Here is a 16,022-nt window from a genome sequence, read left to right on the forward strand (position 1 = left end):
AACTGTTTACATTGTCTTTTCATATAATACTGAGAAATTCAAGCAGACTTGAAGAGGAACTTTTATATTGGTTTTTAGGCCCATTTTGTGAAATAATGCCTTGAATTCTATTAGGCCACCCATGCAACTTCTCACTGCTAGACAGTCACCTGGCTAACATTTTTAAAAACAGCTGTGTTTTCACAGCCAATAGTTTCTCCACTTAAGGTTAATTATTATGACCCAGAATTTTAGCTTACAATATATGAAATACAATTCTACACTGGCAACCTACTGAGGTTTGCTCATTTCTAATTGAAATAATGGACAGATTTGCCCCCCCACAATTGCTGGAGTGAGTCACCCAGTGGCCCAGTGTCACTGAGGCTGTACCTGCTGTCTGGGGTCTGGGCTTCATAGTGTAGATATACAGATGTTCCATGAATAGAAACCAGTACTGCTTTCCACTTGTTAAGCAGCAACATACTATCATAGTTATTCATTAAACAGACTCAAACTATTGTTTGCAGCAAGCAAGTAGTTTCCAGTGTCTGTAGAATCATTTCACACAGCAGCAAGGCTGCAGTTCTTGAGCATAAAACTTGAGGAAAAGACATGCACATGATGAGCACATTTTGCATATGATCTCTACATGCAAGCAAAAATGATACAGGAAAGAAGACTAAAGTTCTTTGAAAGTTTCATTAATGTTTTTAGTACACTCCATGAATATCAATTACAAATTCTAAACCTGTCTGCCTATATTATTTTGTTAATCTAATTTAAGGGGTTTTATATTATATAAGACTGGCGTCTACAAAGAGACAGCCTTTAAAAATGTGGATGCACTGATTGAACTCAATTCCCTTAGACTGCTGAGAATAGTAACTATAAATGCCTGTAGGAAAAGAAAAGATCTCCTTAATTTACTTTGTTACAAATATGTCTTTTCATAACTGCAGTGAAAAGAAAAGACCTAGCCTCATGTTTTCCTTGAGCACTCCGGCAAGCCAGGCCAGTATAAGCGATTCTCGATTCCCGACATCTCCCGATCCCCGAAGCCCCAGCAGCCCTTGCGAGAGAGAGGCTCACGTGGCGGGGGGCGTTCCCACGGTGACGGCGACCACTCCCTACTGCTTGCCTTGAAAAAGCCTCAGAGAGGGCAGCGACCGGTCGCTGCCCACCAGGCGCAGGGAGGAACAAGCAGGTCGTGTTGCTGGTGTCCCAGACTGCAGACCAATATGGTTGTGTCCAGAAAGAGAGCTTGCAGTAAGACGACTACAGCAACTCAGACGGAGACCCCGTCCCAAACCGTGGCTGTTCAGGTCTCTGGGTGCAGGGAGTGCCAGAGCCTGATGCTGCCGGGGGAGGGAGGACAGCATTCCACCTGCGTGAGGTGTGAGCAGGTAGAAGATCTGCTTAGCCTGGTGGCAAGACTTAAGGAGGAGGTCGAGACGCTGAGGACCATCAGGGAGTGTGAAAGGGAGATCGACTGGTGGAGTAACTCCCTGGAGTGCCGGTCGGAACGGTTCCAGGGAGATACCCCCCAAAAGGGGAAGGACCCCCTGCCCTCTCAGGCAGAGGGGGATGGCCCGAGACAGCCCCTGCCCTGTAGCTGTAGCGCAGAGGTAGGGGACCAAAAAGACGACGAGGGTTGGAAGCGAGTTCCGGTTCGACGTCGGGGGAAACCCTCCCCCCTTCCTGCCCTGCTTCCCCAGGTGTCCGTCCGTAATAGGTTCGAGGCCCTGGATCTTGAAGGAGAGGTAAGTGAGAATGTGGGGCAAGGCCAGCCCACAAGGCCACATAGGAAAAGGGGGTCGACTTTGCACCTCAGGACTGCCTCTGTTAAGAAAGAAAGAAGGGTCATTGTAGTAGGGGATTCCCTTCTGAGAGGAACAGAGGGCCCGATATGCAGAGTTGACCCTCATCACAGGGAAGTGTGTAGTCTGCCTGGAGCCCGGATCAGGGATATCACCAGGGCGCTCCCCAGCCTGGTGCACCCGACAGACTACTACCCGCTGCTGGTCTTCCAGACAGGTGGGGAGGAAGCTGCTTCCCGCAGTCTGAGGGGGATGAAGAAAGACTACAGGGCCTTGGGGAGGATGGTGAAAGAGTCTGGGGCTCAAGTGATCTTCTCCGCACTCCTTCCATCTTCCACTGATGATGTGGGAAGGAATGGGAAGATTCAGTTCATGAACAATTGGCTACGAGACTGGTGCTACAGGCAGGGCTTTGGATTCTTTGATAATGGCTGGTTTTATAGGGCACCAGTCTGGACAATGTCAAGTGAGAAAGGTTTGTCTCACAGAGGCAAAAGGATACTGGGGCACGAATTAGCAGGGCTCATTTGGAGAGCTTTAAACTAGATTCGAAGGGGGATGGGGTTGTTGCTGGGCTTGCCCCAGTGGGGCAGCGCTCCAGAATTAATGAAGACTGGGAGGCCTCCTATAATCCTAGGGTGAAATCGGTGTGCTCAGCTCGCTCCCTGAAATGTCTGTACACCAATGCGCGCAGCATGGGAAATAAGCAGGAGGAGTTGGAAACCTGTGTTAAGTCAGGAGACTATGATCTGGTGGCAATTACAGAGACGTGGTGGGACAGCTCACATGACTGGAATATAGTCATGGAGGGCTATGTCCTTTTTAGGAAAGACAGGCCAGCCAGGAAGGGTGGTGGGGTTGCTCTTTATGTGCGGGAGGAACTACAATGCACCGAGTTCTGTCTGGGGACAGATGACGAGCGAGTTGAGAGTCTGTGGGTGAGAATTAAGGGGCAGGCTGGCAGGGGCGATACTGTTGTAGGTGTCTGTTACAGACCCCCAGATCAGGGTGAGGAAGTTGACGAGGCCTTCTACAGGCAGCTGAGAGAGGCCTCACAGTCACAGGCCGTGGTCGTCATGGGGGATTTTAACTTCCCTGATGTTTGCTGGAAGGACCACTCGGCAACCCAGCCGCAGTCCAGGAGGTTCCTCCAGTGTGTGGATGATAACTTCCTCCTGCAAATGGTGGATGAGCCGACCAGGAGAGGAGCGCTGCTGGATCTCATCCTCACTAACAAGGAGGGTCTGGTTGAAGCAGTAAGGGTAGAGGGCTGCCTTGGTTGTAGCGACCACGAGATGGTGAAGTTCAGGATCTTGTGTGGTAGGACTAGTAGAATACCAAGTAGAATTGCAACCCTGGACTTTAGCAGGGCAAATTTTGGCCTTTTCAAGCAATTGCTAGGGGAAATCCCGTGGGCAAGGCTGCTTGAAGGTAAAGGGGCCCAAGATAGTTGGTTGACATTCAAGGACTGCTTTTTCCGTGCTCAAGATCGGAGCATCCCGACACGTAGGAAGTCAAGGAAGAGGGCCAAGAGACCTGTGTGGCTAAATAGGGAATTGCTGGGTATGCTCAAGTGGAAGAGGAGAGTTTACAGGTCATGGAAGGAGGGGCTGGCCACTTGGGAGGAATATAAGGCTGCTGCTAGGGGATGTAGGAAGGCAGCTAGGAGGATTAAGGCTTCCTTAGAATTAAACCTGGCAAGAAGGGTCAAGGACAGCAAAAAGAGCTTTTTCAAGTACATGGCAGACAAAACTAACACCAGAGGCAATGTAGGCCCACTGATGAACGGGATGGGTGCCCTGGTGACAGAAGATGCAGAGATGGCAGAGTTACTGAATGCCTTCTTTGTCTCTGTCTACTCTGCTGCAGGCAGTCCTGAAGAGCCCTATACCCCTGAGACCTTAGATGAAGTCAGGTCGACGGAGCGACTTGCCTTAGTCGATGAGGAATGGGTTAGAGATCAGTTGAGCAATCTGGACGTCCATAAATCCATGGGTCCAGATGGGATGCACCCGCGGGTGCTGAGGGAACTGGCGGAAGTCATTGCTAGACCACTCGCCATCATCTTTACCAAGTCCTGGGAAACGGGAGAGGTGCCTGAGGACTGGAGGAAGGCAAATGTCACTCCGGTCTTCAAAAAGGGCAAGAAGGAGGACCCGGGTAACTATAGACCGGTCAGCCTCACCTCCATCCCTGGGAAAGTGATGGAACACCTTGTCCTTGGTGCCATCTTAAAGCATATCAAGGATAAGAGGGTTATGAGGGGCAGTCAACATGGCTTCACCAGGGGGAAATCGTGTTTGACCAATCTCTTAGCCTTTTATGAGGAAATAACGCAGTGGATGGATGATGGCAGAGCGGTGGATGTGGTCTACCTTGACTTCAGCAAAGCCTTTGACACAGTCTCCCACAGCATCCTCACGGCTAAATTGAGGAAGTGTGGACTGGATGACCAGGTAGTGAGGTGGACTGCGAACTGGCTGAAGGAGAGAAGCCAGAGAGTTGTAGTCTATGGGGCTGAGTCTAGTTGGAGGCCTGTAACTAGTGGAGTGCCTCAAGGGTCAGTACTGGGACCGGTATTATTTAATATATTCATCAATGATTTAGATGAGGGAATTGAGTGTACTATCAGCAAGTTTGCTGATGACACTAAGCTGGGAGGAGTGGCTGACACGCCAGAAGGCTGTGCTGCCATCCAGCGAGACCTGGACAGGCTGGAGAGTTGGGCAGGGAATAACGGGATGAAATATAACAAGGGAAAGTGTAGAGTCCTGCATCTGGGCAGGAACAACCCCAGGTTCCAATATAGATTGGGGAACGACCTGCTAGAGAGCAGTGTAGGGGAGAGGGACCTGGGGGTCCTAGTGGACGACAGGATGACCATGAGCCAACACTGTGCCCTTGTGGCTAAGAAGGCCAATGGCATCCTGGGATGTATTAGAAGGGCGGTGGTTAGTAGGTCGAGAGAGGTCCTCCTTCCCCTCTACTCTGCCCTGGTGAGACCCCATCTGGAATATTGTGTCCAGTTCTGGGCCCCTCAGTTCAAGAAGGACAGGGAGCTGCTGGAGAGAGTCCAGCGCAGGGCAACCAAGATGATTAAGGGAGTGGAGCATCTCCCTTATGAGGAAAGACTGAGGGAGCTGGGTCTTTATAGTTTAGAGAAGAGGAGACTGAGGGGTGACCTTATAAGTGTCTATAAATATATAAAGGGGGAGTGTCACGAGGATGGAGCCAGGCTCTACTCAGTGGCAAACAATGATAGGACAAGGGGTAATGGGTGCAAACTGGAACACAAGAGGTTCCACTTAAACTTGAGAAGGAACTTCTTCTCAGTGAGGGTGACGGAACACTGGAACAGGCTGCCCAGGGAGGTTGTGGAGTCTCCTTCCCTGGAGACATTCAAAGCCCGCCTGGACACATTCCTGTGTAACGTTATCTAGGTGTTCCTGCTCTGGCAGGGGGATTGGACTAGATGATCTTTTGAGGTCCCTTCCAATCTCCAGCATACTGTGATACTGTGATACTGTGATACTGTGACAGTGATAGATCACCTTTTCTCAGGATAGCATGTTATGTCAGCAGTGGCATTGTAGGGCTTCAAACCATTATGAAATCCATTTGGAAAAGTGGAGAAGACTCTCAGGTGAGTAATCAACATTCATCCCTGTTTTCTGCAGAGATGGAACTAACCAAGTTTAAAACCAAGTTTAAAGTTAGGCTAACAAAGTTTAAAGTCTAGGTACATTTGCATGAGCTGCAGGTGCACACCATGGAAATCTGGAACCAAAATATGCAAGTGTGTGTGCAGTCTTATTTTAAATTACCTTAAGAAAATCTGAAATAGATTTCTGAATCTGCTCTGGTGAATCTCATGCAACTCAAACTATGCTATGAGTCAGTACAACCCAAGTTAAACAGTTTTGGTAGATTTTTGCTTTTAGAGTACATGAAAATCTCTCCACAAGGTATTACAAGTTCCAAAAAAAAAAGGACTCTTTCATTTGACAGATTTCCACTTGTTCTTTCTTTCCTGCCTCTCCTTTTAGTTACATTTGCTAGGTCTTTAAACCTAGAAAAGCCTACTAGCTGCAGCCCCCAGAGAGCCATTAGGCATTTGTGTAATTTAGTGGCGAAGCCTCTTATTTCTTTTCTCTCTGTCCACTAAATGCTTGGACTTTTGGTGATGGTAGTTTTTCCTTGGTTCTTGTCACCAGCTACTGGTAGTTATATGTCTTGATGTAGTTGCTTGGTTGTTTGGGAAAATTAAGAATTTTTTGTGGGGGTGCTTTGAAGGCTTTGGTACTCTGATGTGTCCCCGGGGAGCTGGACAAGATGCTCTTCCGCAAGTATACACTTTGCCTCTACTACCCTGAAACTGGTATTGGAGGTAGCAGGGAATGTCTTCCTGATATGTGTGTGTATAGATGCTTTTCCTAGAGGGGTATTCTTCCTAGGGGGATATTTACTCTCCATTTTATTATGTGTATAATTTACCCTGGGTTAAAGTAAACTCCAGATTAGTTTATGATCCTGCCTTTGGAGGAAGAAGTATTTCACTGCCCACCAGACCTCTGTGGGACTTTCTGCAAATTCAAAATAAAGACATAACTGTATCTGGTCTAAAGAAATTACTACTTAGCAAACCCCGTAGAAACCCCATAGAAGTGTATAGTGTATAGTTTGATGGCTGAATATTTATGATTGAACTCTGTTGGGGCTGTACAAAACAAGGGTAGGATTAAACGTGATGTGTTTGGTATGATTTCCTTCTATTGACTGCATCTTCTTTGTATTTTCTCTTTCTGTTTAGTGTGGTTTGCCAGGTTGGCTTGGATGTAATTGTTGAGTTTTGTCTTGATTTGGCAGGTTCTTATTTATTATCCTAATACAATATTGATAGTCTTTGGGGTCTTTTACTTTACAAATACCCTGTAATACATGCAGTATAAGCAGCCAGAAGGATATAGAAGAAGAAAGCCAGAAAAATTGATAATAATAGAATATGCATATGCCCTGTTTTTTTTCCACTGGTAAATACACCAAATAAGGCTGCTTTATAAATTGTCTGGTAGCAGACTCTATAACCAGGTTAGGGGTTTTTTTTCTGAAATTCCATGTAGTTTTCTTCTTCTGGCAATTAATAGGAATCTTGATTTTTGAAACATATCTATATAGGAATTTTAGTTAGCAGAGTTCCGTTTAGTACCCTGTGACAGGCCCAGCTGTAGTGTTTTTTCATTGAGGAGTATATATTTATGAAGCCATTACAAATAATTGGAAAGTGTCTGAAGAATTGACTTAAATTCCACAGTCAGTTTAATCTGGCATATGTTTGAGCTGCAACTGAAAAGGTCATTTCTGTTCCCGCCTTTATGCTGTTCATGTGTCTGGGGGCATGAACTGACTAAAATGGTGTGAGATGAAAACTAAGGAGGAGTGGAGAAAGCTTGTTTCGGATGAGCAGTGGTTTCCTGAAGAAGTTTGCATGAATGCCAGCCATGGCATGTGGAACATGGAGGAAATGTATGACGAGATGCTTCTTTGGGCACTATCCTCTGCCAGATTTAAACCTGAACCACTGAGAGACAGCGTTTAACCCTCTGTTGCCATAGCCTGTGCTGTGTTATGCATCTATTCCTCTACCTCAGACATGTGACTAAGCTTCTTTGTACTGACCCACTTAAACATGGAAACAAACAGCACCTAGGCAAGAGCAATTTCTCTTGCAGAAAAACTAAATGGAGATCTTAATGTAGCACCCTATATTCCCCAAACCCGTTGGCTGGTGTTGTTTGTGACCTGGCAGACAGTGATCTATGTAATTTTCATTAATTTAAGTGATTTCTGACCATGTCAACTTTCTCTCATGGTACACAAAACATATAATTTACAGTCCCAATAAAGGGAGGGTCTGCAGAAGGACAGCTAACATTACCGTGAATCTTCATGGAATCATGAAGATTGCATGTCCTAATGTCTTTGGGACTCTAGCTTGAGATAACACTGTGTCTGACCACTCATGCATGTTCATTTTCTAGATGAGAATCTCACTCCTCTTTACAATTTTTGGGTTGTTTTGGTCTCCTGACTTTAGAAAAACATAATATCAAAGAAGTAGTATATAATATGCAGAAGTAATATAAAAATTTATTGTTCCATACACTAAAAAGTACTCCCTTTATCCTCTACCTTGGTGATTTACAAAAACAAAATAAAATGTTTGATCGCTACACATGAAAATCCCTGCTGAGTTAAATTTTTCCAGTTATAGTGATGGGTTTGAGTGATTTGTGGTCTATGATGCATGGGTGGAAAAACAAAAAAATTTAACAACTTTGTTCCAAAACCCAAGCAACTTAAAGAGTCTCAATATGGATTGCACATGCTGCATGTTGTGGTCAGTATTCAGTCTTACGTGTAATAAGAGCAATTCCCTTATGGCAGTCATTGATGTCAACACAACATATTGTGATTCACAGAAGTCAGTTTGTGCAGTTCTGTAGCTGGTATTCCAGCCAGAGGTTTCTTTTAAGTCTTACAGGAAGAACATACTTCTGGCTGTCCTCAAAGTGGAGGTGATGACATTATGGATTTGTTTAATCAAATTTTTTTGTATGGTGAGGAAGGGTGAAATGTACTTTGTGTTCACCTGTGCCACTGTCTCCCAGCTTAGTCTTACTGCCAGTTCTGCTCCAGCATGCTGTGTGTTGCTCTTGTTAGCCATGGGACAGCCTTTCCCTGCTGTTTCTGCACAAACCAGTAACATTTTAAGTGTATTTTTTTGTTATTTTCCTTCTTTACTTACAGCACCAGAAATGGTTGTTTCTGAGAGTCTCTACATACATATGAACGCACATAATGTCTCATAGTTACTTGTGACATAGTCAATGAAATTATAGCATGTAAAACTGATGGTGTAAGGCTATATGGTTTTAGTGTCAAAAAAAAGTATGCCACATTGTCTCTATTGCACTGCACATTCTTTCTTCTTTTTAACACAGCCAAGTTGGAAAGAAGGGCAGGTAGCACAGTAAACGCATACATTGATGAATCATTGATGCTTTAAAGGTGCAGGGCTGGGCCAGAACAAGCAAATCTTAATTTGGCAATCAGTCTTAATTGATGTTTATTTACACAAAAACTTATACACTATTTTAAAAAATAACAAATGACACATAGATGGTGGGTATTACCATGTTCTCCTAGACTACAGCAAAGTAAGATATTCTGTGGTGCTGCAAGGCTAAAACCAGTGAGCACTTTTTAGTTCTCAAATAGGAGGTGCCATGCAAAAGCAGGTATGATCTTAAATGTTATACTTTTGATGTAATTTTTGATGCTGATAATTTTGTTATCCTATCACTGTGTAAGCAATCTGTGTTCATACTTTGTTTCTAACTATGCATGTAGACATCTTGAGCCAGTAGAAGTGATCTGCTAAATGTCTTAGAGCATGAATGAAGCTGGAGAGATAGAGAGTTGTTGTATTGACTGTAGGAACTGAACCTTTAGAAGTGTGACAATTACAAGATGGTAATTGGTATTTCATTGATGATGCTATTGAGACAAGAGCTCAGAAGATAATGCACTTATACATAGACACATAATTTGAAACACTACTGATTGGGAAACAGATTGAAGAATCTATAGCTAAACATTCATTTGGTCCCATATTGATTACAACTATCATTTGGTTTTATTTTTTAACACAGTTACCAAATTGCTCTGTACAGATGGGAGTGGTACAAGCATGGGAAAGAATTATCCATTGAATTCCAGCCTGTGAACATGATCTATACTAATTTCATAGAAAACCATGCTTTCATCTAAATGTTCTCAGGCTTAAGGAATTTAATAAAGCCTCTATACAAACATCTAGGATTCTGAACTGGGTGCCTTGCTTTAGGATTATAGCCAAAATATATGATTATAATTAAAATCTGTTTATTTCAACAATTAAAAAATCCCTTCGCCCTCAACATACTAGCAATAGGGTTTTCATTTGCAGAAAAACAAGTCTTTCTAAATGCCTCAATAGCAGATGTTGCTGTTAACAAAGTATCCCACAGATACATTCATTATGTAAAAAATCACCTGGAAAAGATGTAAACTGAGCAAAGGAATTTCACTGCAGAGCCGTAAATATGTCATTCTGCATAGAGTAACTGCCTGTTACTGCTATTTATATAAAACTATGACTGTAACACAGAAAGAAAAACAAAAGTAAACCAAATTAGCTATAGACACCTGTTCAATGAGAAAAATTGTTTTCAGGGCTAAAACAAGTGAAATAATGCTGCAGGCATGTCAAGAAACCTTCTGACAAGGCAGACCTGACAAGCTTCAGTCTTGAGGCCTTGCAAATTCTTTAGAGTACTGGCAATACTGTATTACAATGCTACCCAGTTATATATGGAAAGTAATCATATTAATGGATGAAAATTAACAGTAAACCAGGAGAATATGTAAGGATCACTGGCTCCTTAACAAATTAAATGAGCAGATGAATGTTTTGATATGTAATTGTACTTCTTGTTAATGGTAAATGTGAAGTCTTAAATTGATGCACGTAATTCTCACCCTACAGTTATTATTACAGTTGATTAACTCTTTATTGCAAGTCATGATCTTTTGTAAGTCTCTCTGGATATATTGAATGATTTTGTGTTTTACATTAGCACTGCTAAAATGTTTGAGGTGAAACAAAATTCAACCCCATCTGTATTTTAGGGAATAATGAAATTAATACATTGCACTTCTCTGCACTTGACCTTGTTTACAGGTTTGTATGCTGGAAAGAGAAATTGCTCTTCCATGGCCTTTACAGAACCAGAGAGTACTGGGAAAGCGATAAATAGACCAGTCCTAGTCAGCCAAAAGTAAATCAAAAGAAGATCTGAATGGGAACACTGATTTAATCTCATTAGCCTCTGTAAGCTCATGGGTCCTTCATGAGCTTGTGAGACTTTTTCTTAATCTGTAAAAATAAGTGACATTTCTGTAAGGAAGCTACACCTCTGTACACTATTTGCAAAAGGCAGTAGCAAAACTGAGCTGACATTCTTGTGAATCACCTTGCAATGCCGTTGCAGGCTCATACTCTTCATGGATGTCAACAGGGAACAATACTATGTAAAAGCTCTGTGATATGAATTCTTTTCCACCTTTCATTTTGCCTTTTTTTTCCTGTGTGTGCTGCACAGTCCAAGTTCATTAGCTTCTAATAGAAAACTCGTTTATTATAAATTCCTTCAAAACTGCAATGCAGTCACATAGGTGCCAAACCACTTCCATTTGGGGCACATCTTAAAATGCCAATGAAGTGCTCTTGCTTTGGTATTCTGTGGTCTGCTCAACCCTTCCACCTGAATAATTCTGGATTTTACATGAATTTTCTTCATAAATATTTAGATCTTGGTCTCTATCTCTCAGAGTCTGCTTTCAGGACTTTTTCTTAATCCTTTCACTGTCGCTTCCATTTGGGTATCAACCCTCTGCAAATATCTGCGACCTACTGCTATAGCAGTGGATCCAGATCTTAAGCATTCTCTTTGCTAGGACTATGTATGAGCTGGAAGTCTAAGTTCAGTGCTACAGAAGTAGTCCAGAGTGCGGTACATTATGCCTCGAATTTTAAGCAGGAGACTCACTCTTTCATTTGTTGCCTTGTCCTCCCTGACAGTGTGGCTTCTGGTGCACTGTCTCTGCCCCTTCTTGCTCTTGGTCTCCATAAATTACACAAAGGTAATTAGCAGATCTGTCATGCACCAACCAAGTGAGGCTGCTTCAGGGAGCTTGAAGCAGAGAAAGCTGAAATAATATTTTAAAGGAAGTCACACTCCCTAAAAGTGGCTTAACACTGTGAACCCAGATATGATACATAAACTCATACAATACACCAAATCAGTATACAGTCTTTCTGCAACAAGACATCCATGCCAAAACTGAAGTCTCACAGACTACTTACTATTCCAGTAGTTCAAGAAGCACTGACATATCTTCAGTTTTATAAATGGAACTGTAGCACCTTTAACTCCATGCAAAATTTATGAGTGCTTCTGTCATACTTTATGAGATTAATTTAGTCTCTCTTGTATGGGGTTAACTCATCCTTTCTCCACAAGAAGTTATTGTGTTTGAAATAGGAAACTCCTTGCCGAACTTATATGCAAAATGGAAGTACACAGAAGGTAGAAACAGGGGCAGGCTGCCCAGGAGCAATAAAGGAATATTGCTTGAGCATGAAGTGGAGGTGGCATGCACCTATGTGAGGTGAACAATGTCATCACAAGGTTGAAGTTTATCACCTTTCAGAAGTCATGGAAAGGGGGTCGACTTTGCACCTCAGGACTGCCTCTGTTAAGAAAGAAAGAAGGGTCATTGTAGTAGGGGATTCCCTTCTGAGAGGAACAGAGGGCCCGATATGCAGAGTTGACCCTCATCATAGGGAAGTGTGTAGTCTGCCTGGAGCCCGGATCAGGGATATCACCAGGGCGCTCCCCAGCCTGGTGCACCCGACAGACTACTACCCGCTGCTGGTCTTCCAGACAGGTGGGGAGGAAGCTGCTTCCCGCAGTCTGAGGGGGATGAAGAAAGACTACAGGGCCTTGGGGAGGATGGTGAAAGAGTCTGGGGCTCAAGTGATCTTCTCTGCACTCCTTCCATCTTCCACTGATGATGTGGGAAGGAATGGGAAGATTCAGTTCATGAACGATTGGCTACGAGACTGGTGCTACAGGCAGGGCTTTGGATTCTTTGATAATGGCTGGTTTTATAGGGCACCAGTCTGGACAATGTCAAGTGAGAAAGGTTTGTCTCACAGAGGCAAAAGGATACTGGGGCACGAATTAGCAGGGCTCATTTGGAGAGCTTTAAACTAGATTCGAAGGGGGATGGGGTTGTTGCTGGGCTTGCCCCAGTGGGGCAGCGCTCCAGAATTAATGAAGACTGGGAGGCCTCCTATAATCCTAGGGTGAAGTCGGTGTGCTCAGCTCGCTCCCTGAAATGTCTGTACACCAATGCGCGCAGCATGGGAAATAAACAGGAGGAGTTGGAAACCTGTGTTAAGTCAGGAGACTATGATCTGGTGGCAATTACAGAGACTTGGTGGGACAGCTCACATGACTGGAATATAGTCATGGAGGGCTATGTCCTTTTCAGGAAAGACAGGCCAGCCAGGAGGGGTGGTGGGGTCGCTCTTTATGTGCGGGAGGAACTACAATGCACCGAGTTCTGTCTGGGGACAGATGATGAGCGAGTTGAGAGTCTGTGGGTGAGAATTAAGGGGCAGGCTGGCAGGGGGGATACTGTTGTACGTGTCTGTTACAGACCACCAGATCAGGGTGAGGAAGTTGACGAGGCCTTCTACAGGCAGCTGAGAGAGGCCTCACAGTCACAGGCTGTGGTCGTCATGGGGGATTTTAACTTCCCTGATGTTTGCTGGAAGGACCACTCGGCAACCCAGCCGCAGTCCAGGAGGTTCCTCCAGTGTGTGGATGATAACTTCCTCCTGCAAATGGTGGATGAGCCGACCAGGAGAGGAGCGCTGCTGGATCTCATCTTCACTAACAAGGAGGGTCTGGTTGAAGCAGTAAGGGTAGAGGGCTGCCTTGGTTGCAGCGACCACGAGATGGTGAAGTTCAGGATCTTGTGTGGTAGGACTAGTAGAATACCAAGTAGAATTGCAACCCTGGACTTTAGCAGGGCAAACTTTGGCCTTTTCAAGCAATTGCTAGGGGAAATCCCGTGGGCAAGGCTGCTTGAAGGAAAAGGGGCCCAAGATAGTTGGTTGACATTCAAGGACTGCTTTTTCCGAGCTCAAGATCGGAGCATCCCGACACGTAGGAAGTCAAGGAAGAGGGCCAAGAGACCTGTGTGGCTAAATAGGGAATTGCTGGGTATGCTCAAGTGGAAGAGGAGAGTTTACAGGTCATGGAAGGAGGGGCTGGCCACTTGGGAGGAATATAAGGCTGCTGCTAGGGGATGTAGGAAGGCAGCTAGGAGGACTAAGGCTTCCTTAGAATTAAACCTGGCAAGAAGGGTCAAGGACAGCAAAAAGAGGTTTTTCAAGTACATGGCAGACAAAACTAACACCAGAGGCAATGTAGGCCCACTGATGAACGGGATGGGTGCCCTGGTGACAGAAGATACAGAGATGGCAGAGTTACTGAATGCCTTCTTTGTCTCTGTCTACTCTGCCGCAGGCAGTCCTGAAGAGCCCTGTATCCCTGAGACCTTAGATGAAGTCAGGTCGACGGAGCGACTTGCCTTGTCGATGAGGAATGGGTTAGAGACCAGTTGAGCAATCTGGACATCCATTAATCCATGGGTCCAGATGGGATGCACCCGCGGGTGCTGAGGGAACTGGCGGAAGTCATTGCTAGACCACTCGCCATCATCTTTACCAAGTCCTGGGAAACGGGAGAGGTGCCTGAGGACTGGAGGAAGGCAAATGTCACTCCGGTCTTCAAAAAGGGCAAGAAGGAGGACCCGGGTAACTATAGACCGGTCAGCCTCACCTCCATCCCTGGGAAAGTGATGGAACACCTTGTCCTTGGTGCCATCTTAAAGTATATCAAGGATAAGAGGGTTATGAGGGGCAGTCAACATGGCTTCACCAGGGGGAAATCATGTTTGACCAATCTCTTAGCCTTCTATGAGGAAATAACACGGTGGATGGATGATGGCAGAGCGGTGGATGTGGTCTACCTTGACTTCAGCAAAGCCTTTGACACAGTCTCCCACAGCATCCTCACGGCTAAATTGAGGAAGTGTGGACTGGATGACCAGGTAGTGAGGTGGACTGCGAACTGGCTGAAGGAGAGAAGCCAGAGAGTTGTGGTCTATGGGGCTGAGTCTAGTTGGAGGCCTGTAACTAGTGGAGTGCCTCAAGGGTCAGTACTGGGACCAGTATTATTTAATATATTCATCAACGATTTAGATGAGGGAATTGAGTGTACTATCAGCAAGTTTGCTGATGACACTAAGCTGGGAGGAGTGGCTGACACGCCAGAAGGCTGTGCTGCCATCCAGCGAGACCTGGACAGGCTGGAGAGTTGGGCAGGGAATAACGGGATGAAATATAACAAGGGAAAGTGTAGAGTCCTGCATCTGGGCAGGAACAACCCCAGGTTCCAGTATAGGTTGGGGAACGACCTGCTAGAGAGCAGTGTAGGGGAGAGGGACCTGGGGGTCCTAGTGGACGACAGGATGACCATGAGCCAACACTGTGCCCTTGTGGCTAAGAAGGCCAATGGCATCCTGGGATGCATTAGAAGGGCGGTGGTTAGTAGGTCGAGAGAGGTCCTTCTTCCCCTCTACTCTGCCCTGGTGAGACCCCATCTGGAATATTGTGTGCAGTTCTGGGCCCCTCAGTTCAAGAAGGACAGGGAGCTGCTGGAGAGAGTCCAGCGCAGGGCAACCAAGATGATTAAGGGAGTGGAGCATCTCCCTTATGAGGAAAGACTGAGGGAGCTGGGTCTTTATAGTTTAGAGAAGAGGAGACTGAGGGGTGACCTTATAAGTGTCTATAAATATATAAAGGGGGAGTGTCACGAGGATGGAGCCAGGCTCTACTCAGTGGCAAACAATGATAGGACAAGGAGTAACGGGTGCAAACTGGAACACAAGAGGTTCCACTTAAACTTGAGAAGGAACTTCTTCTCAGTGAGGGTGACGGAACACTGGAACAGGCTGCCCAGGGAGGTTGTGGAGTCTCCTTCCCTGGAGACATTCAAAGCCCGCCTGGACACCTTCCTGTGTAACGTTATCTAGGTGTTCCTGCTCTGGCAGGGGGATTGGACTAGATGATCTTTTGAGGTCCCTTCCAATCTCCAGCATACTGTGATACTGTGATACTGTGATAATCTAGGAGGTTCCCAACAACCGAATAAGGATAACTGGTGTACTATTTCCAAGAAGAACAAAAAAACAGATTATCCTCAACTCAGTTCTTAAGAAGGATATGGAACAAACCTTTCCCAAAGCCATTCAGTTCCTGGGAAGGACATGGAACAAACCCTTCCTAAAGCCATTTTTAGCTACATGAAGGATAAGATCTTTATGAATGGCTAGCATGGATTCAGTGAGGGCATATCATGCCTCACTAACCTTATTGCCTTCTACAATGAGATGAATGACTCTGGAATGAGTAGATGATAAGAGCAGAAGAGATTCAGAGCAGCCCTGCAGAGAAGGACTTGGGGGTGTTGGTCAATGAGAAAA

Source organism: Pezoporus occidentalis, unplaced genomic scaffold (genome assembly GCF_034315485.1).
Source record: "Pezoporus occidentalis ecotype Australia unplaced genomic scaffold, CSIRO_AGI_Poc_V1 ctg15, whole genome shotgun sequence".
NCBI lineage: Eukaryota > Metazoa > Chordata > Aves > Psittaciformes > Psittacidae > Pezoporus > Pezoporus occidentalis.